The sequence below is a fragment of the Balaenoptera musculus genome, chromosome 15 (assembly GCF_009873245.2).
Source record: "Balaenoptera musculus isolate JJ_BM4_2016_0621 chromosome 15, mBalMus1.pri.v3, whole genome shotgun sequence".
In the NCBI taxonomy this organism is placed as follows: Eukaryota; Metazoa; Chordata; class Mammalia; order Artiodactyla; family Balaenopteridae; genus Balaenoptera; species Balaenoptera musculus.
Window position 1 is genome coordinate 31833764 of NC_045799.1, and position 22085 is coordinate 31855848.

Here is a 22085-nt window from a genome sequence, read left to right on the forward strand (position 1 = left end):
ACGAATGGGAGTAAAGGAGACCCCGCCACGCTTCCAAGCCCCTTCTGCCATGTGAGGATATAATGAGAAGTCTGCATTCTGGAAGAGGATCCTCACCTGACCATGCTCACACCCTGATGACTTCCAGCCTCCAGAACTGTGAGAAATAAATTTCTGTTGTTTGTAAGCCACTCAATCTGTGGAATTTGTTATATAGTATAGCTCAAACAGACTAAGACAGCTACTGAATTGTATACTTAAAAATGGTTGAAAAGGTAAATTTTATATTGTGTATATTTTACCATAATAAAAAATCAAAAATATTTAATGTAAGAAATTTAAGATCAAAATCTTCCAAAATTCCACCACTCAGAGACAATCACTATTAACATTTTTCCATATATCATTCCAGAGGCAAATATAAGTGGATGATATATCTTACAAAAAATAGCACATTGTTTAGTAACCTAGTTTTTACAAAATGTATCACATTTTCCCATGTTAACAGATACACATCTGTATCCTAAATTTTTTGTAGTCACATGGTATTTTAATGTATAAATACACCATGATTAACAATTTTACTATTTGGGGGCATTTAGTCTCCATTTTTGTTGTTGTTGTTATTATTATTATAAAAAATGCTGCATGGGACATCCCTTATGCACATATTTTTCTTCATGTGTCCAATTATATCCTTAGGATAAGAATTCCTATGGGTGGAATTGCTGAGTCAGGGACTCCCTCAGGAGGATTATCAATGGAGCATTGTGAGTAAAACCCAACTAGGAATGCTGAATTCTGTCATACAGAAGTCTCTTCCTCCACATGGACTTTTCTTGGTTTCCACTTGGGTATCTACAACATTGCATAGTGGTTCAGGAAAGTAGGGCGTATCCTTTCCATATCCTCCTTACCCACTCCTAAGGCCTCCTCTGGGGACACATCATGCCTACGTCATTAAGTGAAACTGGTACACAAGGAAGACAAAAATTTTACTGGGATAATTCTACTGAAATCCCTTGTGCTAGCAGGAAAGACTAAAACTTTAGGATGGCCCAGTGCTGGGTGCCCCATGGTGGGCAACCTAATTGTAGACATATGAAAGGTTTTCTTTTGTTAAATGTTGTTCTGTATGGACAGAAGGAGAATGCAATAGACTCTTCCTGAGGAGACCAAGGGCCAGAAGGGATCTGTGGAATCATCTAAGCCCTGGCCTTGGAGATGGGGAAACCAAGGGTCCCAAAGACTCAGAGCACTCACTTCAATAATCTTTAACTGAACCTCAGAAGTGTCTCATACACAGTGATTCAGTCAGTTCAGGGCACAGTTGAACATACCCTAAATTTTGACACCTAGTACAATTGGCTGCACCGCGCGGCTTGTGGGATCTTAGTTCCCTGACCAGGAATCGAACCCGCGCCCCCTGCAGTGGAAGCACTGGAAGCGTGTAGTCTTAACCACTGGACCGCCAGGGAAGCCCCCACACCTAGTACAATTCGTATCCTCCTCACCATGTGTACAAAATAGGAAATTAAGATCACTGATCACATCCCAGCCCAGTCAAGGCCAGGTGTGTGCTAGAGCTGGCTCCTACTGGCTCTCAAGCCTCTCTCTCCAAAGTATTATAATTCTCTATGGTCCACCAAAACACCCATTCCCAAATCCATCATAGCCCCGTCTGTACTACTCAAAGAGCCAGCAAATGTTTGCCTGAATGCTTGCTGTGTGCCAGGCCCCTGTCTGAGCATGTATCACAGTGAGATAGTTATCATTTCCATCATACAGCTGGGGAAACTGAGACTCAGAGACTTTATTTTTTTTCTTCTCATTTTTTATTCAGTCAACAATATTTAAGAGGAATCCAAGATATAAAAGGCATTTTGCAGGATGCTACCAAGGTGAGTCAGTCAAGGACTCTGCTCTCAGATTTCACAAGGTGAGAGATAGATAACAATGAAACAAGGAAGAAAGGGATGGGCAAAATGTGGGATGAGAAGGCAAAAGATGGGGCTGTACTCCCATGGGGCACAGTCAGGGAACAATTCCTGGATGCAGTGACATTGGAAGCAGCTGGAAATGTGGCCCCAAGTTTTTCAGCCTTGAGTAGGTCCTGCTGGGTGGCAGGAGTGTTCTACTTTATCAGAACCAGGGTTTATCTTTTTTTTTTCCATTATGGTGTATTACAGGATATGGAATATAGTTCCCTGTGCTGTACAATAGGACCTTGTTGTTTATCCATTCTACATATAATAGTTTGCATCTGCTAGTCCCAAACTCCCAATCCAACCCTCCCCCTTGGCAAGGTCTATTCTCTATGGAGACTCAAAGACTTAAAATGACTTTTTAACTACAGACTAAACCCTTAGGTTGGTTTCCCCCAGAAGCTGACCATAAGACAAGGATTTGAGGACTTCCCTGGTGGCACATTGGTTAAGAATCTGCCTGCCAATGCAGGGGACACAGGTTCGATCCCTGGTCCGGGAAGATCCCACATGCCGTGGAGCAACTAAGCCCGTGTGCCACAACTACTGAGCCTGCACTCTAGAGCCCGTGAGCCACAACTACTGAACCTGTGTGCCACAACTACCGAAGCCCGTGTGCCTAGAGCCTGTGCTCCACAACAAGAGAAGCCACTGCAATGAGAAGCCCGCACACCGCAACGAAGCGTCATCCCTGCTCACCACAACTAGAGAGAGCACACATGCAGTAATGAAGACCCAATGCAGCCAAAAATAAATATAAAATAATAAATAAATTTATTAAAAAAAACATAAGAGAAAAATATTAAAAAAAAAAAAGACAAGGATTCGAGTGCAAGTTGAAAGGGAGTGGAAAAGTGAAAGAGGGAAGGGAAGGCAGCCAATGAAGGGAGACAGTTATTACTGTTAGCAACTGGGATATGGTCCCACAAGACAACTCTGAAAGACAGCATGGAATATGCCTCAAAGTTACCCCAACAGAGAGGTGAAGGAGTTGGAGTATTTATACACTTTCTCCCATCAGTCACTGGTTGAGGTCAAGGGAACACAGGAAGGATGCTGACAGCATCTATTACATTGCCCAATATCATGCTGCTAGAAACTCTGATTGCCATTCAAACTCCAAATCCAACAGTTCTTTCATTTCTCTATAGAAAGGAGAAGTTAATCAAACTAACACTATGGATAAAGTGTTATGCTGGTAAAAGTAAACCTACTTGCCAAATCACTTCGGGTTAACATGTCCAAGGAAATATAAGGTATCTTTTTGCTAATTTTTATCAATATAAGGAATAGGAAAAGCCATTCTAAGTCACTTTGCTCATCTCACGGGAATTAACCAAATGCCCTTCCCTGCCCGCTTCTTCAGTGAGAGGCTGCCTTCTCTAGTTCAGTCACAGCTGCGTTGGGCAGGAGTTCTACAGCCTCAAGCTGTCATCCCCGAGCAGCTGCATCAACCTCTGATTACAGGCTCCAGAGTCTACCATCCAAGGGATGATTAAAAAATGACCCCCTGTCCACCTAGCAAATGGAGTCTGGAAGATGTTCCTGTTTACTGTGCCCTGCTCCCCCACTGTCTCCTGCCCCATCCCCTGCCCCACCACATCCTCCATGGGAATCCACAAATAGCCAAATAAATGAAGCCTTCAGTCATGGGCCTGTGGTAGCTTACCCAGCCTCAAAGATTTATTTACAATTCTTCTGGAGAGGCAGGGAGGTGTTTAAATAGCACAGTGTGTCATTGGGATAAAAAACTGGACCGTATTGTGAAGAGTGGTGGGAGAGGCGGGGAGGTGTAGGAGGAGACCACTGCCCTAGTTTTACAAACCCAGCTGTAGCAGCTCTCCGCAACTATAGCTTGAAGACAGAGACTGTACGTCTTGTTCCATTCTAAGAACACTACTGAGACCTGCCCAGTTTCTCACTCTGGGCAGAGGAAAAGGAATGTGGACAAATCCTGAGACTGCCCTTGGGATCATCCGGTCTCCCAAGTTCTCCAAGGGATTCTCTGACAATCTGGTCCCACCTCCACACCTCACCTCCCAGTGAGGACACTTCCTGCCAAAAGTATCCTTGAGAAGACTGAAGGAAATAATTAGTCCAAGGTCCTGTTGTACTTTGGTGACAGGACCCCTTTCTGGCAAGGCCCGCAGTCCAGCTCTTGGCACTCTAGCATAGGTGCCAGAATACTTGGTCCTGGACACTCTCCAGCCAACTCTCTTGGCCATTCCTAAGGAGCTCACGCACAGAAGGCAGACAAAAAGCTTGGCTCCAGGAAACAGACCAAGAAATCAAAGCAAAACTCGGTAAGTGAGTGGTCCCAGGTAGGCCAGTGCATCCAAGAGTGATGACGAGAACTGAGGGACTGAAAACAAGGTGTAGGGTTGTCAACCATCCTGGACCAACTCCTAGGATAACACAAACTGGAGAGAGGGCCTGAACCCAGAACAGAAGCCATGCAGAGATGCAGAGAAGTGGACTCTGGGGCAGAGTGAGACCGCCCTCAGGAAGGCAGGGGTGCTGCCAGCCGGAGGTACAGCAGGGGCAGAATACTGCACAGGCCCTGACCCACTCAGCCAGGTGCAGAGGGCATATCTTCTACCTTCCCCTGGAAGAGGGTATGACTAGGAGCCCCAGATCCCCTGGCCTTCTCTCAGCCAAGCTCCCCAAAAGTATCCCTCATCATTCTAACCAGATTTCACCAGCATAAAAAACTAGGACAGAGGAACATAGGATATGCCTAGGTTGCACTCCAAAGATTATCCTATCCCCTCTGCACTCCACCTCTGCTCTCCCTTCTCCTGAAGGAGGAGCAGGATTCACCTTCCAGCCTTCTCAGCACAGGGAATCCTGAATTGAACCAGCCCAGACTCCCAGGTGCCTGGGCAGGTTGCATGCTCTGTCTCCATCTCCTTGTCCCAAGGCAAGAACTACCCTCTTTCCAAAGCTACTGTCCCTCTCCGAGCTCAGGCATCATTTGAGGTCCTCTTCTGTCCCCCTGAGGCCCACCCGACTGCAGCAGCTCCCAGGCATCAGGCTGACCTGTTCAGAGGAGAAAGCACAGCTGGTGCCCACACTCATGGCCATACTCCAGGGTCTCTGATCCCAAATGGGCACCTCACAGGCAGACTCCACATTCTCTGAGACACTGCATTTGGACACAAGTTTGAAAACAAAAAAACAAAACACTCCTCAAACTACCCAATATAGCCACTGAGAAGTTTCTTTAATTCTTCAGACCATCTGCAGAAAAAGTTCCCAGTAAGGAAATGTGGATTGGTGAATAAAATAAATCCAACCCCGGATTCCTCAACCAGATGCTGGGGAAAGAAGGCCCCTGGCTCTGTCTCACAGCTGTTTAAAAGAATCATTGTTTCTAATTCTTTCCTCCCATGGTACCAAGATCAACTGTGGCAGGAATTGTTATTTGTCAGCTCATTGGTTCATACATTCATTCATCACATGTAAAGTACTTACTATAAATTTGGCCAGTTCTAGACACGGCCTCTGTTCTCTGGGAGAACAAGTTTTAGGGATCCAGATTCCACACACCTGGAAATAAAGTGCATCGCAACGTTCAGAAGCCTGGCGCTCAGCTCCTGCTGTCACTGAGGCGCAGAGGTGCGGTGGACAACCCAGGACCCACGGAGCGCCCCAGGGTAAGATGGAACCCTATATCTCCCTGTCAGGCCACCGTGCCTCTCTGCTGTCCCCAGGGATCTCCCAGCTTAGGAACTGAGTGCAATGCAGGCACTCGAAATGCAGAAGTGGCCGGGGTCGGCCCAAGGCACTTGCCTCTCTGGCGAGAGAGGATGCAAAGCCGAGATTCCCAGCGACCTCCGGCATCAGCTCTGGAGACGGGCCGCGAGCCGGCAAAGGGGAAGTGCAACGAGGACCCAGGGCCCCCGCGCATCCGGCGCCCTTCTGAAGGCCAAGGGAGGCTCGGGCGCCGGAGGTTGGAACCCGCCTCCAGGGAATCGTCGGTTGAGCCGGGAAGAACAGGACCAGATTAGGATCGGATACCCCCCAGGACACCCCCCGATTAGGGTCGGGGCCTGCCATCCCTGCACCTGCCCGCCCGGCACCTTCTAGCCAGGGAGTCCCGGGGACCCCGGGGATAGGGTGGGGGCGCATTCCTGCCGCCGCCCTTGGCGTGGAGAGAAGGAAGGACGCCCCAGGAATCGGAGGGGGAGGACGAGCCTAGAGCCACAACTTTCTCCCGCGGAAGGCGGGCAGGCTGGGGTTCCGCACCTACGCGGCCCCTGCGGAGTCCACACGCCCGGGAACCCCCAGTGTCTGGGGAAGAAGGGAGGAGAACAGGAGCAGACGAGGATTGAGGGGCTGACTCGGACGGGTCAGGGGACACTGCGGGAAAACTTTCGGCGAGGGGAGAGAGGACCGCCCAGTGCACCACACCTTGCGCCCCGCAAATCGGGCCCGGAGCCTCGCTCCCCGCGGCCCGCGCCCCGCGCCTTGCCTGCGTCCGGAGCCGGCTGCACCTCTCGCGCGCTGCGGGGACCTTGGAGTTGGAAAGTGGGGGTGTTGCGGCCGGGGACGGCTCCAGCCAGCGTCTCGGTCAGCGGTCGGCGGGTCCGGCTCCCTTACAGCCCTGCTGCCGCGCGATTGGGGGTCGGGCGCCCAGTCCTCCTCCGCCCCTCCTCGCCCTCTCTCCCGCCCCTCTGCCTTTATCTGCCCCAATCGGATCTGACCGCCCTCCCTCCCCCTCTTTCTTTAGCTCTCCATCTCTCCCTCCACCCCTCTTCCCCGGCCTTTCTTCTTCCCCCTCCTCTCCCGCCCTCCCTCCCCGCCGGGGGGGCGGGGCTTCTCCCCTCCCTCCCAGACAAAGCTGTGGCTGCTCATCCCCTTCGAGTCCGGGCTTAGGCTGCCAGCGCCTCTTCCGGCCTGGGGTGAAGGGGTAGAAGTGAGGGGGTGGGGAGGATGAGCTGGCTCACTCACCCCATTCTCCGCGGCCTTCTCCAAAAGGGATAGAGTCTTGGCCCGAGCCCCTTGGTTTGCTCCGGGCGGTGACAGCCACTCCCAGAGAACAGTCACGCTGCCCCGCGGAGCCCACGTCGAGCTCCCTGGATTCCCCAGGCAGAGGATATGGGATTTTTTTTCTAACACCTGCTTATTCCAAAAAGGGTTTGAGCTGAGCAAGGCCCCTTGGACTTCGCGGGCTGGCAGACGTGACAGAAATGTGAAGGAGGCCAAGTTTCTTTGTCCTCCTCTCACCTCCCCCCTCTTAGCCATCCCTGGACCTCCAGGGCCTCTCGGTTTACACGGAGTCCTAGAGCACCCCAGATTGGGGGCGCCTTATTTGTTCCCTCCCTCTTATCGCAATTGTCCCCCAACATACATACTCCAACCCTGCAGGGTCGGTCCCCATGCCTTTCAGCGTGGAAGGGGGACTAAGGATTAATGGGTAGACAACCCTCAGGGTACAGCTGGGTCAGCTCATCCCTCCTGGAAGCGAAACATTCTTTATAAATTCATTGTTTGGATCGTGGAATGTGTTTCCCTTAGAAACAATGTTATAAATGGTGACCTGCTTCCCAGACTGGCCACAAAAGTCTTTTGAATCCAAAATGCAGCTGAAGGTTGGTGGTGAAAACTGTGTCAGCTACCCCAGAACAAGGAGACCACTGATCAACTATAGAAAAAAAAAAAAAAAAAAATTACCTTCTGGTTCTTTCCCGAGCTATAAACAGAAAGGTCAATCATTAATTCCCCCTCCCCCACCCCAAACTTCGGAGTTACTACTCTGTATTAGTAAGCTTCTTTACTTTGCAGGTGATAGGAGCATCCTCAGGGGAATGTATTATGAGGACATGGGGATTTCCCTACAACCTCAGGGTCAGAACTGCAGGCAGAGCTCGGTAAGAAGCAAACCTAGAACTTGAAGGGCTTCCAGTAACCCAGAAAGTCTTCTCTGAGAAGCCAACTTTTCTCTTTCAACATAGACTGGCGTTCACTGCACCCCAGACACATGGCAAAGGGTGGCCATCACTTCCATCACTGGGGCTTAGAGCTCCCTGTTGAAGAAGGCAGCCAGGTGGAACTAGAATCCCTTAGTCTCTACTCCAGTCTCCCAGGACAGCAACTCATTGGCCCAGTTTAGGTCAGGTGACCATCCATTGTCCAAATTAGGCTGCCAGGAACCCTGACCTGTTTAAAACAAAATCCATTTCTCTCCACTTAGAGTCTCCATCTTGGTGAATAAATTGATTGATTAGTTCAAGACACCAGAAAACATCTTTCTTTTCATCAATTTCCCCATACAGAAAGCACAAGAGAGAAAGGAATATGCCTTTATCCTTCAAGGCAGTGTAGGGACAATACTTCTGTAACAGGGATAATATAATGCAAATATTAAACTGCTATATTAAAGCCCATCCTTAAACCATGTTTTCTTGTAGACTTCCACCCCCATGGACTAAACCAGGAGGCACACGGCCTCAAAGAAGCAGCAGAAAAGTATTTCCAGAGCCATCCTCTAGTAGAAATACAATGCATGCCACAGTTGCAATTTAAAACTTTCTAGTCACATTAAAAATAATTTTAAAAAGTGAAATTAATTTTCATAATATATTTTATTTAACCCAACATAACCAAAATATTACCATTTCAATGTGTAGACAATATAAAAAAATTATACATGAAGTATTTTACATTCTATTTTTGTACTAAGTCTAAAATCAGGTGTGTATTTACACTTCAAAACATCTCAATTTGGATGTTAAATTTTGAAAGAAAACTTCAAAACTTTAAAAATACTTGATCTGTATTTAGGTTTTATAAAATTTTCACTTGAAAAAGTATATTCACATACCCAAGTTGTTCCAACATGCTTAAAAGTTTCCCAATAACTGAATTATCAGTTTTTAAATTTACGTTTTAATTAATTAAGTTTACATAAACTTAATACTCAGTTCCACTAATCACATTTCAAGTGCATAATAGCGACATGTGGCTAGTAGCCACCATATTGGGACAGCACAAGTTGAAGAGCAAAGAGGGCACTGATGAGCTTGAGTCTCAAAGCCAACTTCCCAAAGTTCCCTGGCAGTCCAGTGGTTAAGCCTCTGTGCTTCCAGTCCAGGGGGTGCCAGTCGGGCAACAAAGATCCCACATGCCAGGCGGTGCGACCAAAGAAAAAAAAAAAGCCAACTTCCCTTTTCTCTTTAGCAAAACAGTGACAGAAATATCAAGCATGGTCAGAGAAAATGATTTTCCACATTCTTTTATGGCCCCCTATAACATCTCAAGAGGCAGACTTTGCCTACCTAGATCAGAGTTCTACTTTATGCCTGGGAAGAAGCAGGAGATGCAGAGAAGTGGAGAGGCCCAAAGCCTACCCTTAAGTACCCAGGGGATTCTGGGAGAAGGGAGGAAGAAGTGGGGGACATAGTAGGAAATGCACCTTCTTCATTTGTGACTTCGACCAGTGTGAGAAGATATGTTGATGGGCTGAAGGGAGTTCTGGGTATAAAATAGAGGAGATTGCCACACTGGCTGCCTACCTCTTTCTCCCAGGTTCTCAGACACTCACCTGGGGGTGGAGGGCAGCCTCATTAAGGTCAACTTAGTGGATCGCCTATGTTACATAAAGGGAGGGCCTGGGTTTTTTTTCTGGAGTCACCCACAGTTCCTGCATGGCCAAGACCTGCTGCAGAGTTCCCACCTGCTCCCAAGGACCAGAGGCCTCAGAAGGAAGCTAAATTGTGAGCCAAAGCCCTTCTATAGGGCCTGTCCTAGTTTGAGCTCCCTCAAAAGCAGAACATGAGACAAGAACTTGGGTGCAGGTCGTTTACTTAGGAGTTGATCCCAGAAAGCAAGAGAAGACAGGGAAGGAGGAGAAGCTAATAAAGGATATACAACTGGCACTCCATTCCTCTGGGGACCCTCTAAGCACCTGTGTAAAATGCCCCTCAGAATTGTTCTCTCTGAAAGTCAGGGAGCTGGGGATTTATCCGCTGACTCTCATTCCCCACCAGTTGAGGATTATTCCCAGGAGAGTTTACCTCTTCTTACTTCCTGGTTGTGTGGATATCTTTGGCTTCGAGGAAACATCTGAGGCAGAAAAGCTGTAGCCACTGCCATTGGCACTTGAGGTGGGACGAGTTACTGTGCATGGAGCTGCCCACCACAGCTAATCCAGGGTGAGAAGTGGGCTGAGGGGAGGCGACACAGGACACACAAATCATCTGCTCTAAGACCCAGCATGGAGAGGGCAAGTTGACCCTGGAGGCTGGCAGGACAACATGATGGGGACTCAGAGGGAGCAATTGGTGAGGGCTGAGTTCAGGTTAGGTAGGACAGGGAGCACTACAGAGCCCCAAAAGAGCATGGAGCACCCAAACCATGAGGTACACGGGCTGCAGGCATCAGCAGAATATGCCAGCCAAACGCTCATGAATGGGGCCACCACCCCTCAGCATGCTGCTTTCAAAGGGATGGTACAAAGCAGGCCCTCTTCAGGGGAGCCAAGAGAACTGAGGCACCAGCCTCAAATGCCACTGCAAGAGAAGGTAAGACAGAATCTCCCCCAAAGATCCATCTTGGAGAGAGCTGGGAAGGGAGGAAGAACTTGAGAGAGTTTTTAACCTAACGAGACCAGCAGGACTGTTTAAGTTATTGCATCATACTCCATTTTGTCCCTCTGCTATGTAGGAGGTGAGAACCTGCAAAGGAAGATCCAATGAGTTAATAGAGAAATAAGGAAGCCTAGGTGAGGTCTGTCCCTGGGACCTGAATACACCTGGACATGTCTGGCACCCTAGCATAGTGGGCTAGCTGGAAATATATTTGTTGGAGAGGTGAAAAAGGGCCCTCCTTGGAGATAATTTTCACTCTAGAGAAAGAAGAAACCAAGTTCGGCCCAGTAACAAAGCTTTAGTTGAAAGAAGGGAGGTGAGAGATTGTCTCTCAGCTCTGCCTCCAACCTGAGTCCCTGGACACATAGGGGAGGGGTTGAGAAGATAGAAGAGGCTCTAAGTTATAACTTAGAGGAAAAGACTGTTTCACGAACTTCAGGGATATTCTGGGGCCTAAGCAGCCATGCTTGGGGACCCTGCTGCTAAGTAACATTTAAGGGACCAACACTCCAACACTCAGCTTCTCTATTTCAAGGGCCTGGTATGTTGACAACATTACCCAGAAAGTGGTAGATGGATTGCCAGAATGGTTACAATTATCCCCTTCCTTGCATACACTTTGCAGTTCCTCTCACAAAGAGGTGGAGTGTACTTCCCCACCTTGAATCTGGGTTGACATTGCAGCTTTCTTTGGCCAGTACAGTAGAATGCGGCAGAAGTCATACCATGCCTTTTCAGAACCTGGGCCTCAAGAAGCCTTGCATTCTTCTACTCTTTCTATTGGAACATTGCTCTGCCATGTGAATAAGCCTGCGCTAGCCGGCTGGAGGATGGCCCAGAGCCAAGGCAGTCCAGATGTTCCATCCAAGGCCCCAGACATGTGGGAGAGTCCAAACAAGATCAGTAAAGTCCCCTACCCAACCTAGAGTTGACCACTGATGCATGGGGGAGCGCAGCTGAGTCTAGCCCAAATAGCCAACCAATAAAAGCATAAGATAAATAGATGGTTGTTATTTTAAGCCACTAAATTTGGGATAGTTTGTTATATAGCAGTAGCTAACTGTTAAAGACTTAACAGGATTTTAAAAATGGTAACTATGTGAGGTGATAGATTTGTTAACTAACCTTATTGGCATAATTCTTTTATAATATATATGTACATCAAATCATCACCCTTAAAGCTGCAAAATGTTATATGTCAATTATATCTCAATAAAGCTGGAAAAAAAGAAACACAAAAAATGAAAACCTTTAATACAAAGAAAAAAAAAAACAGGATGAAGTGTCCATGGCTGACGTGACTGGGCTATTGGTGGACACCAGTCTGGTGACCTCTGGATTGTTTATGAGCTTGTGAGAGAGATGCATCTGGGGAACTCTCCTCCCACATACACCCCCCCCTTCCCAAAGCAATATAGAGGTATTTTCAGATGGCTAAAGTCTGAGTGAGATGGTGAAATTTAGATTTATGACTGTTAATGTGTTAATGTAATTTGTCCTCATAAATGGAGAGACCAAGGGAAATTTGAGTAACAAAGATTTTGTCACTGAACTCCACAAGTTTATCTTTCATGAGGAAGGAATATCTTAATTAAGAGTTCACTTTATCCAGCGCTAAGAAGTTTTTATAGCATCTAAAATACCTATATGGAACAGTATCTGGATTCATCCTCGGAGATGGGAGGCTGGATTAAAGTTCTCGTATGGTTCATACTTAAGTAGGCTCAGGTGTATGAGTCTCAAGCCCCAGACAGGAGCCCTATCTTGTAAGATTTTCTCTCCTCCAGTTAAAGTGCAGACAGGGACTGGTAAGAGGGAAAAAGGATTCAAACAAAGTGCATGGACTTGACTAGTTCATTTCCAGCAAATGTGTCTCTTTTCACAAAAAGTATTTGGTGAAGAGCCTTAAGGCTAAACTCTCTGGGCAGCTATCCTTCTAAACAAAGTACTTAGAATTTGGCAACTGAACTATGTTTCAAATTAGATGGGAGATTACATTTGATTTTTTCTAGGAATCCATTCAAGTTTCCTTAACCCCAAGGTTACATTCCATCAAAGCTCCCCTTCCATTTTTGGTTGTATTGAAATACGAATTCTTTGGTGTGAAAATGTTATCCTGCCATAAGACAAATTGAGTACACTTTCAAAACTGTATTGATAGGTATTTACTAGACATCAATGGTATGCAAGGTGCTATACTAGGCATGATAAAAAATAAGAAAAATAAGAATAATGGAGCCAAGAAAAATATTAGGCAGGATCTAGTTTAATAACATCACTTGGCAGGTTCAGAAATTGAGACTTAGATAAATCAACTCACCACATCATTTGGTTGCAAGAAACAGAAGTCATTTGAGCCAGCCTAGGTAAAGTGAGACTGATTTTAAAGAACCAAGAGTTTCTTGCAGAACTCATGGGAAGGAAGTGAACCAGGTCCAAGATGAACTAGAATATGACCTACAGGGTTCAATCTGTGTGTGTGTCTGTCTGTCTGTCTCTCTCTCCCTGCTCCCTCCCTCTCTTCCTCCTTGTTTCTTGTATTGCCATCTCTCCACATATGTGTTCTAACTTCTGCCCAGATGGCTGCTTTTATCCCAAAGTCTACATGCACTTAGATCCAGCAACCACCATCAACATACTCAGTCTCTGTGGCCAGCAGCAGGGTAGGGCCAGGATGTGAGATGGGTCAGTGTTCTCAAAATGGGGAGGGGTGGGCAGAGGGGAAAAGTATTTAAAGTCTCTACTGAGTGGTCACGTCTTCTGTTCATCTCCCACTTGTTGGCCCTTACACGTCTGGCAGCCCAGGTTCGTGGCCAGCCTTGAGGGCCCCTCTCCACGAAGGCCTCACTCACCCCATCACTTCCTCAGTGCTCTCACCATACTGTTTCAAAATGCAAGGACCACTTTCTTGGGTCAACCAGCCTAAGAACCAAGTTGTCTTATTTATCAGTTCATCTCCTTCTCCATCTGCCACACTGTGAGTACTCAATACATATCTGATGAATGAAAAAAATGAAAAAATGAATCCCATCTCCTTGTTTGCCAAGTTACAAGCATTAACTCATTTAATTCTCATATGACCCTAGGAGGAGGTACAATTTTTATCTTCATTTTATAGATGAGGAAACTAAGGTAACTAGGTAACTTTCCTAAGATCACAGTCAGCAGGTGCCAGAGCTGGAATACGAACCTGAGAAATGTATCTCAAGTCCCTCTCTGAATCCTTGTGTTTTCTTCCTCCTCAGCCAAGCCAGTCCAGGCATGGAGGTGACACCCGCTGATCCTCCCCCAGATTGCTAGCCTTGATGGTGTCATAGGAGGTACAAGATTGTCTTCTCACTTTGAATGTTGCCGTGCTGAAGTTTGTAGCCAGCCTGATTTTGGGGGCTGGGAGGATAGGATGACCTTTCTGCTGGGTAACCAGAGGAAACTTTATCTTTGAAATATAATAACATTAATAGGATATATTTGTATTAGTTGGTCTATTCCTTTATCAATTAACTCACTGAATGTTTACAGGGGGATCCCAGGTGCCAGACATTATTTTAAACACTGGGGACATAGCAGTAAATAAAAGGGACAAAAATCCCTGTCCTTATACCTCATGGAATTTACATTTTAGTGAATACTTAAAAGGCAAAAAAAAAAACCCCAAAACCCTATATCCATTTCTTCAGAATATAGTATGGCCTTTTAATCTACAAATTCGATTTTTAAATTTAGGAAATTTTTCTTAATTTTTATGTTTGAATGCCAATTAAAACCTGAAGCCAGATGGGGAACCTGAGGCTGGCATATGTCGTGGGGTGGGGGTAGAGAGAAGGTTATTGTTTCTTTGCAATCTCTGCAGTGCTGGGCACTGATAGCCTTGGTAGCATCACCTTGTAGTCCCTGGAGTGAGAGTACTCTATTTCAACTATTAGGATTATGATTACAAAACAAAACATAAATGTTATAAACCATTATGATGTAAAAATATAAAACTAGTGAAGGTAAGAATTTAAGTATTCTGATTTGTTCATTTTATATAAAAAGGAAATGAAAAGATATTTAAAGTAGATAGCCCAAATAATAGAGATGTAAATGAATTAAAACTGTCTGGTACTCACTAGATAGCAGTTTGCAGCCAGAGTAGGGTCTGCGTCTTTGGTGGTCTCTGAGCTTGAGCAGCACTGGTATCAGTTAGTGTGCTAGGATCAAACATAATGAGCAACCTGCCAAGGGCTCAACTGTCTTGTACAAAGAAGATTTGTTCGTATAAACACATTCATTCATCCTCGTGGAGAAATTAAGCATTAGAAGTAATACTAGTAATAACCTATCAAAACTGAGGAAAGGAGAGAAAAGAGGTGGAGTAAAGTAGAAGCACACTGATTTCATCATCACTTGTGGAGATTCAGTTGATATTGTCCTAAGGCAGGAAGATTAAATAAATTATATAAAACTTTGAGTGCTCTTTTGTACTATTTGAATTATTTGTTCCATATGTGTATATTAACTAGTCAAAAAATTAAAAGGAAAGGCAGTTTTATGGGATGCAGGGAGGGGGGAGGGGAGAGGGGGAGTGGGGTGACCTGCTGGTTAAGCAAGTCATTTAGATGCTGGTAGAGATTTCTGAGGTGTCCAAGATGCTGCCTCCTCTCTAGGTTTATATCCAGAAAGATGAAGGTAGACAGTAAGACCCTCAGATTTCAGACCAGTTTGGGATCTGAAAGTGGAGAGGAGCTGTGCCACTTTTCATCAGGGATCTGGAGTGTCCTGGTACCCATGGCATGGTGGCTGCTTAAGCCATCTTCAGGAGTAGAGGGACCTAGTCAGATCCAGAAAGCATCTGGGGATTACAGGGAGTGTGGGAGACAGCCAACATTTTCCACACCCCAGAGACGGCTATGCAAGCCAGTTGGGAGAAAACTGAGGGACAGGAGAGTATCTCACAGTTGGGACAAGAGGACCCACAGAAAGACAGTGGTCTGGTCCATGCCAGGGACCCCAAGGGAACTCAGACATCTTGTGGGAGCCAGGATGGAAAGATGCTGCACCCAAAACCAGCAGTATACTCACTTAGGCCCAGATGTTGCCTCCCAACCCCAGTTGCCAAGATGTTCCATAAGCCCACCACCACAAGCAAAACTGAGATGAAAGCCTAGGGAGAAAGAGAGGCATGGAACAGGCAGGAAGGAAATTTTCAGAATTAGCTGAATTTAACCTGAAATGACCAAGTTTATCAGACATTAACCAACATGTTTTCTGCTGTCAACTATGGGTTCAAAGTTGAGATTAAGTTATACTTTTAAAAAAGTTTCATGTGTTTGACCAAAAAATCCAGGTGAGAGAATGAGATAAATGTTTTCAATCTTCGCCTCTCCAAGTATGGTCCGTGGACCAGCAGCACTAACATCATCTAGGATTTGGTTAGAAATATAGAACCAGGCCTCAGGCCATGTTCAAGTTTAACAATAAGGCCAGGTGGAGGGCTTCCCTGGCAGCACAGTGGTTAAGAAACTTCCTGCCAATGCAGGGGACACTGGTTGGAGCCCTGGTCCGGGAAGATTCCGCATGCCGCGGAGCAACTAAGCCTGTGCACCACAACTACTGAGCCTGCGCTCTAGAGACCGTGAGCCATAACTACTGAGCCAGCGTGCCACAACTACTGAAGCCTGCACACCTAGAGCCCGTGCTCTGCAACAAGAGAAGCCACCGCAATGAGAAGCCCACACACTGCAACGAAGAGTAGCCCCCGCTCGCCATAACTAGAGAAAGCCCACATGCAGCAACGAAGACCCAACACAGCCAAAAATAAGATAAATAAAATAAATTTTAAAACAAAACAAAACAAAACAAAATAAGGCCAGGTGCTCTGTGTGCATGCTAATGGTGGAGACCCCTTGCTTTAATAGTCTCGGGTGTTATACGGAAGTGCCTAGGAAGGCAGGACTACATGTGTAAGAGGAGATATTCCAGCATGGAGAAGGACATTCCAGGCAGAGCCATGAAAAGACCGGGCGGGTCAGAGAACAGTGTGTGGTCCAGTGTGGCTGGAACAGAAGGTGGGAGGTGAGAGGTATTTTAAGTTCTGCTTATGCAGCCAAGAAACAAAATTCAAGACGTCCCTGGTTCCTGTGGTGTTTCAGTAACACAGCTCCCTTTTCCCTACATGTGAATGTTCTCCAAACTGCAGGGCCGGAGGGTGAGCCCACGCCACCTCTCTCATGGAGATGTACACTGACTAGGAGGAGCCTGCTGGGGGAGGTTTCTTGGAGAACAGACATGCTCTCTTGGCCTTTCAAGATACCTCTGGAAAGCCAAGGAGGGGAGGGCAGGACAGCCCAGACATCGGCCTGTGTGAGAGGCTGACCCTCTGCCCAGAGCCGGCCAAATCTCTGCAGTGGAAAGCCAACTCTCAGGGCTTTCACCACTTTGAGGCATTGATTGCCGCTCCTTCCTGGCCCTGGACCACCCCGCCCTCCTCAATGCACAGGGATGCACAGAGAGCAGCATTCAGCACATCCTCTTCCACACTCTACCCAACTGCTTTGCTAGGAGACTTCCTGATCCAGCAAGGATACCCAGGCCTTCCTGTTGTGCCCCTGATGGAGAGCAGGCCAGGGCTGTCCAGGCTTTCCAACAACCTTAACCTCTTCCTCCCCAGACCCAGACCATCAGGGAAGGGGTGGGAGGAGGGTCTTGAAGGAGCTAAATGACTGGACAGAGAATGTTACTTCCGACATACAGCCAGTCGGCTCTTGTCCTGAGGGAATGGTGAAAACAGTGCCCAGGCAAGCAGGGAGGAGAGTGCAGGGAGATGGGCACAAGATGAAGCAGGAGAGGCCAAGTCATGCCCTCTTGTATTGCAGGCCACAGTGAGGAGTTTGGGGTTTCATTCATATTGCAATGTGATGCCCTTAAATAATGGATTTATTTTAGAGATTAGCCCTTACATCCTTATGGGAGAAGCTGGTGAGGTAACATCTGTAAGAAGACCAGTGGAAGATTAGAAAAAAGTCACAAACCAGGAACCACAAAGCAAGGGAAGTGAAGAAATCTACAAAAGGCTGTGCCTCTGTGCTCAGTGGTAAACCTAGGTCAGCCAGTGCAGGCTGAAAATAAAAGCTGGACGCAAAGTGGGGGACAGGGAGGACAAATGGGAACCCCAAAAGAGGTACCAGAATATGTGAGGACAAACCGGAAGCTGTATTTGTCTTTCACAATCTGTGGGTGACCTGCAGAAGCTGGTACGCTAGCCTCAGAGCTGCATTTGTCATTTGTTGGGACAGTTAGGACAGCTCTACTTCATGCTAAAGGACTGACTCTCTGTTCTACATTCTCTCATCTTCCAGAGACCAGTGGGCTAACCAGGGCATGTTCCTCTCCTGGTGATGGCTGAAGCACAAGGGAGCAAACCTCACTACACAAGCACATTTCAAGTCTTTGTCACGTTCCACTGGCCAAAGTAAGTCACATGGCCAAGCCCAAGGCCAAGGCATGAGAAGTACACTCCACCTCTAGTGGGAGGAACTAGAGTCACATGTCAAAGGATGCGAACTCAGGGTGGGTGAATAATTGAGAAAAGTGATATAACAACTTTTCAATTCTACCAGTGGCAATACTAGGTAACACTAATCAGTGTGACCAGAGGTAACAGTGGATATGCAGAGAAGAGGATAGATTCAGGGGATGGTTGCAAGGCATGACCTGTGGGGTTTGGTGAAAGATTGGATATGGGAGATGACAGAGTAGGAGGAATCATGAGTGAGTGCAGTGAGGCTGGAGGAGAGGTGTATTTCATGGACATACCCGTTTGAGAGGTACCCATGGTGGTGTCAAGTAAGCAGTTGGCTTTAGGGGCTGGAACTTGGAGACAAGGTCTGGGTAAACGTTTAGAATGGCCAGTCATCAGCTTATCAAACCTACAGAGGGCTTTGTGAAGTATTTGCTTGTGGCCATAACCTGAGACACCATGCGAGATCTGTCCTCATTTTCCCAACCCGACTCCCTCAGATCTCATGTGACTAAGTTCAAGGGGCACCATACTGCCATGTGAGATGACAATTCTCTCTCAGGTTCAAAGAAGCTGAAAGGAGGATATATGCTCTGCATTTGGCTGGAAAGAGGAATTTTGTTCTAGTTTTTTTGTTTGTTTTGAGAAAATTATTTGTAGAAACTTCAGAGTACTATACAACCTCCCCCTTTTCCCACCTCTAGACAGAGGCACCTGTGAAGTTCAGTGATAGCTGTGAGACTTTGGCTTCCCTCAAATACAGACCCCAAGACAGATTCAAGTGCAAGTTGCTTAGACAAGAGTGGGGAGTGGGGAGGTGAAGGAGGCCAGCCTAAGGTATACAGAAATGGTTGTAACTGTGGCAGGTTCAGAGGCCCTTTTCAGAGACAAAAGACAACCTGGATATCATCAGCTCTGCAGGAAGAGTAGCCAGAAGTCTGAGCACATGCTCAGACAAGGACATGGACCCCCCAGGCACTGTGCTGTGGCCCTGCACCCTGTGGAAGCTGGGGGCAACTCAGAGTGTGGGAGCCTGCAGAGGAGCTGTGCTGAACAGATCCTAAGCAGGACCAAAATGTCACCTACAGGACTGCCTGTACTGGAGAGGACTGATGGAAAATTTTAATGGTTTCTCAGAGTCAAGAAAAGAACAGTCGGACTTCCCTGTTGGTGCAGTGGTTAAGAATCCACCTGCCAATGCAGGGGACATGGGTTCGAGCCCTGGTCCGGGAAGATCCCATATGCCATGGAGAAACTAGGCTTGTGCACCACAACTACTGAGCCTGTGCTCCAGGGCCCATGCACCACAAGTGCTGAAGCCCGTGTGCCTAGAGCCTGTGGTCTGCAACAAGAGAAGCCACCACAATGAGAAGCCCGTGCACTGCAACAAAGAGTAGCCCCTACTCACCGCAACTAGAGAAAGCCTGCACACAGCAACAAAGACCCGATGCAGCCCAAAATAAATAAATAAATTTTTAAGAAAAGAAAAGAACAGTCACTCATAGAAAAAATGTTTCATTTTTGCATATATTCAATTTGCGTGTGCCACCTTGGATGTTGATACAAGCCATGGCCATGGTGAGAGTGGGCATTCTGAAGAGAGAATAGTCCCAAGATGGGGTCTGCTAGTTGGAGGTAGGAGCTTCTCCCTTAAAATCCTTTTGTAACTTTCCACACCTATAAAATTATGTCCTGAAGCCTCCTATGTCTTTGTTTGGCTTCACCAAAGAGCCGACTCTGCGTATTAATTAACTACTGCTACATAACAAATGACCACAAAAGTTAGTCTAAAACAGCAATAAATGCTGCTTATTTCACACAGTTACTGTGGGTCAGTGATTTGGGAGTGGCTTAGATAAACCGTTTTGGCTGTGCGTCTTTCACAGAACTATAGTCAAATATCACTAGGGGCTGCAGTCATCTGAAGGCTGGACTGGGGCTGGAGAATCCATTTCTAAGAAGGCTCACAGGCATGGCTGTGTCAGGAGACCTGAGTTCTGCCTCACAACATGGACCTCTTGATAAGGCTGCTTGAGTGTCCTCACAACATGGTGGCTAGCTTCCCTCAGAGTGAATGATCCAAGAGAAAAAGGTGGAAGTTGTAATGTTTTTAATGACCTAGCCTCAAAAACACACATTGTCATTACTATTGCATTGTTTAGGAATAAGTCATGAAATCCACCCACACTCAAGAGGAGGGAAATTAGCTCTACTTTTTTCCTGATTACCTATTTTTTTTCTTACATTTTTATAGGATTGTAACTGCTTTACAATGTTGTGTTAGTTTCTGCTGTGTAACAAAGTGAATCAGCTATATGTATACATATATCCCCATATCCCCTCCCTCTTGAGCCTCCTTCCCACCCTCCCTATCCCACCCCTCTAGGTGGTCACAGAGCACCGAGCTGATCTCCCTGTGCTATGGGGCTGCTTCCCACTAGCTATCTATTTTACATTTGCTAGTGTATATATGTCAATGCTACTCACTCACTTTGTCCCAGCTTCCCTTCCCCACTTGCCCCCCGTGTCCTCAGGTCCGTTCTCTACATCTGCCTCTTTATTCCTGTCCTGCCCCTACATTCTTCAGAACCACTTTTTTTTTTAGATTCCATATATAAGTGTTAGCATACGGTATTTGTTTTTCTCTTTCTGACTTACTTCACTCTGTATGACAGACTCTAGGTACATCCACCTCATTACAAATAACTCAATTTTGTTCCTTTTTATGGCTGAGTAATATTCTATTGTATATATGTGCCTCATCTTCTTTATCCATTCACCTGTCAATGGACACTTAGGTTGCTTCCATGTCCTGGCTATTGTAAATAGTGCTGCAATGAACATTGTGGTACATGTCTCTTTTTGAATTATGGTTTTCTCAGGGTATATGCCCAGTACTGGTATTGCTGGGTTATATGGTAGTTCTGTTTTTAGTTTTTTAAGAAACCTCCATACTGTTCTCCATAGTGGCTGTATCAATTTACATTCCCACCAACAGTGCCAGAGGGTTCACTTTTCTCCACACCCTGTCCAACATTTATTGTGTGTAGATTTCTTGATGATAGCCATTCTGCCCGGTGTGAGGTGCTACCTCATTGTGGTTTTAATTTGCATTTCTCTAATGATCAGTGATGTTGAGTATCCTTTCATGTGTTTGTTGCCAATCTGTATATCTTCTTTGGAGAAATGTCTATTTAGGTCTTCTGCCCATTTTTGGATTGGATTGTTTGTTTTTTTGATATTGAGCTCCATGAGCTGCTTGTATATTTTGGAGATTAATCCTTTGTCACTTGCTTTGTTTGCAAATATTTTCTCCCAATTCGAGGGTTGTCTTTTTGTCTTGTTTATGGTTTCCTTTGCTGTGCAAAAGCTTTTAAGTTTCATTAGGTCTTATTTTTTTATTTTTGTTTTTATTTCATTACTCTAGGAGGTGGATCAAAAAGGATCTTGCTGTGATTTGTCATAGAGTGTTCTGCCTATGTTTTCCTCTAAGAGTTTTATAGTGTCTGGCCTTACATTTAGGCCTTTAATCCATTTTGAGTTTATTTTTGTGTATGGTGTTAGGAAGTGTTCTAATTTCATTATTTTACATGTAGCTCTCCAGTTTCCCCAGCACCACTTATTGAAGAGGCTGTCTTTTCTCTATTGTATATTCTTGCCTCTTTTATCAAAGATAAGGTGACCATAAGTGTGTGGGTTTATCTCTGGGCTTTCTATCCTGTTCCATTGATCTATATTTCTGTTCTTGTGCCAGTACCATACTGTCTTGATGACTGTAGTATAGTCTGAAGTCCGGGAGCCTGATTCCTCCAGCTCCGTTTTTCTTTCTCAAGATTGCTTTGGCTATTCGGGGTCTTTTGTGTTTCCATACAAATTGTGAAGTTTTTTGTTCTAGTTCTGTGAAAAATGCCATTGGTAGTTTGACAGGGATTGCATTGAATCTGTAGATTGCTTTGGGTAGTATAGTCATTTTCACAATGTTGGTTCTTCCAATCGAAGAACATGGTATATCTCTCCATCTGTTTGTATCAT

General features: G+C 46.1%; 1 protein-coding gene across 2 annotated transcripts in view; it reads right to left on the minus strand.

Annotated features, from left to right (window-relative positions):
* Positions 1 to 6617, minus strand: part of RASSF2 (Ras association domain family member 2) — a 41390-nt gene extending 34773 nt beyond the window's left edge. Inside the window, exon 1 of one of the 2 annotated variants that reach the window (XM_036827588.1) lies at positions 6439 to 6617. The gene's annotated coding sequence lies outside the window, so the exon portion shown is untranslated. Of the gene's footprint in view, positions 1 to 5438; positions 5518 to 6438 lie in introns of those variants that run through there. The other variant, XM_036827589.1, reaches the window with a different exon arrangement.
* Positions 6618 to 22085: the final 15468 nt, after the last annotated feature.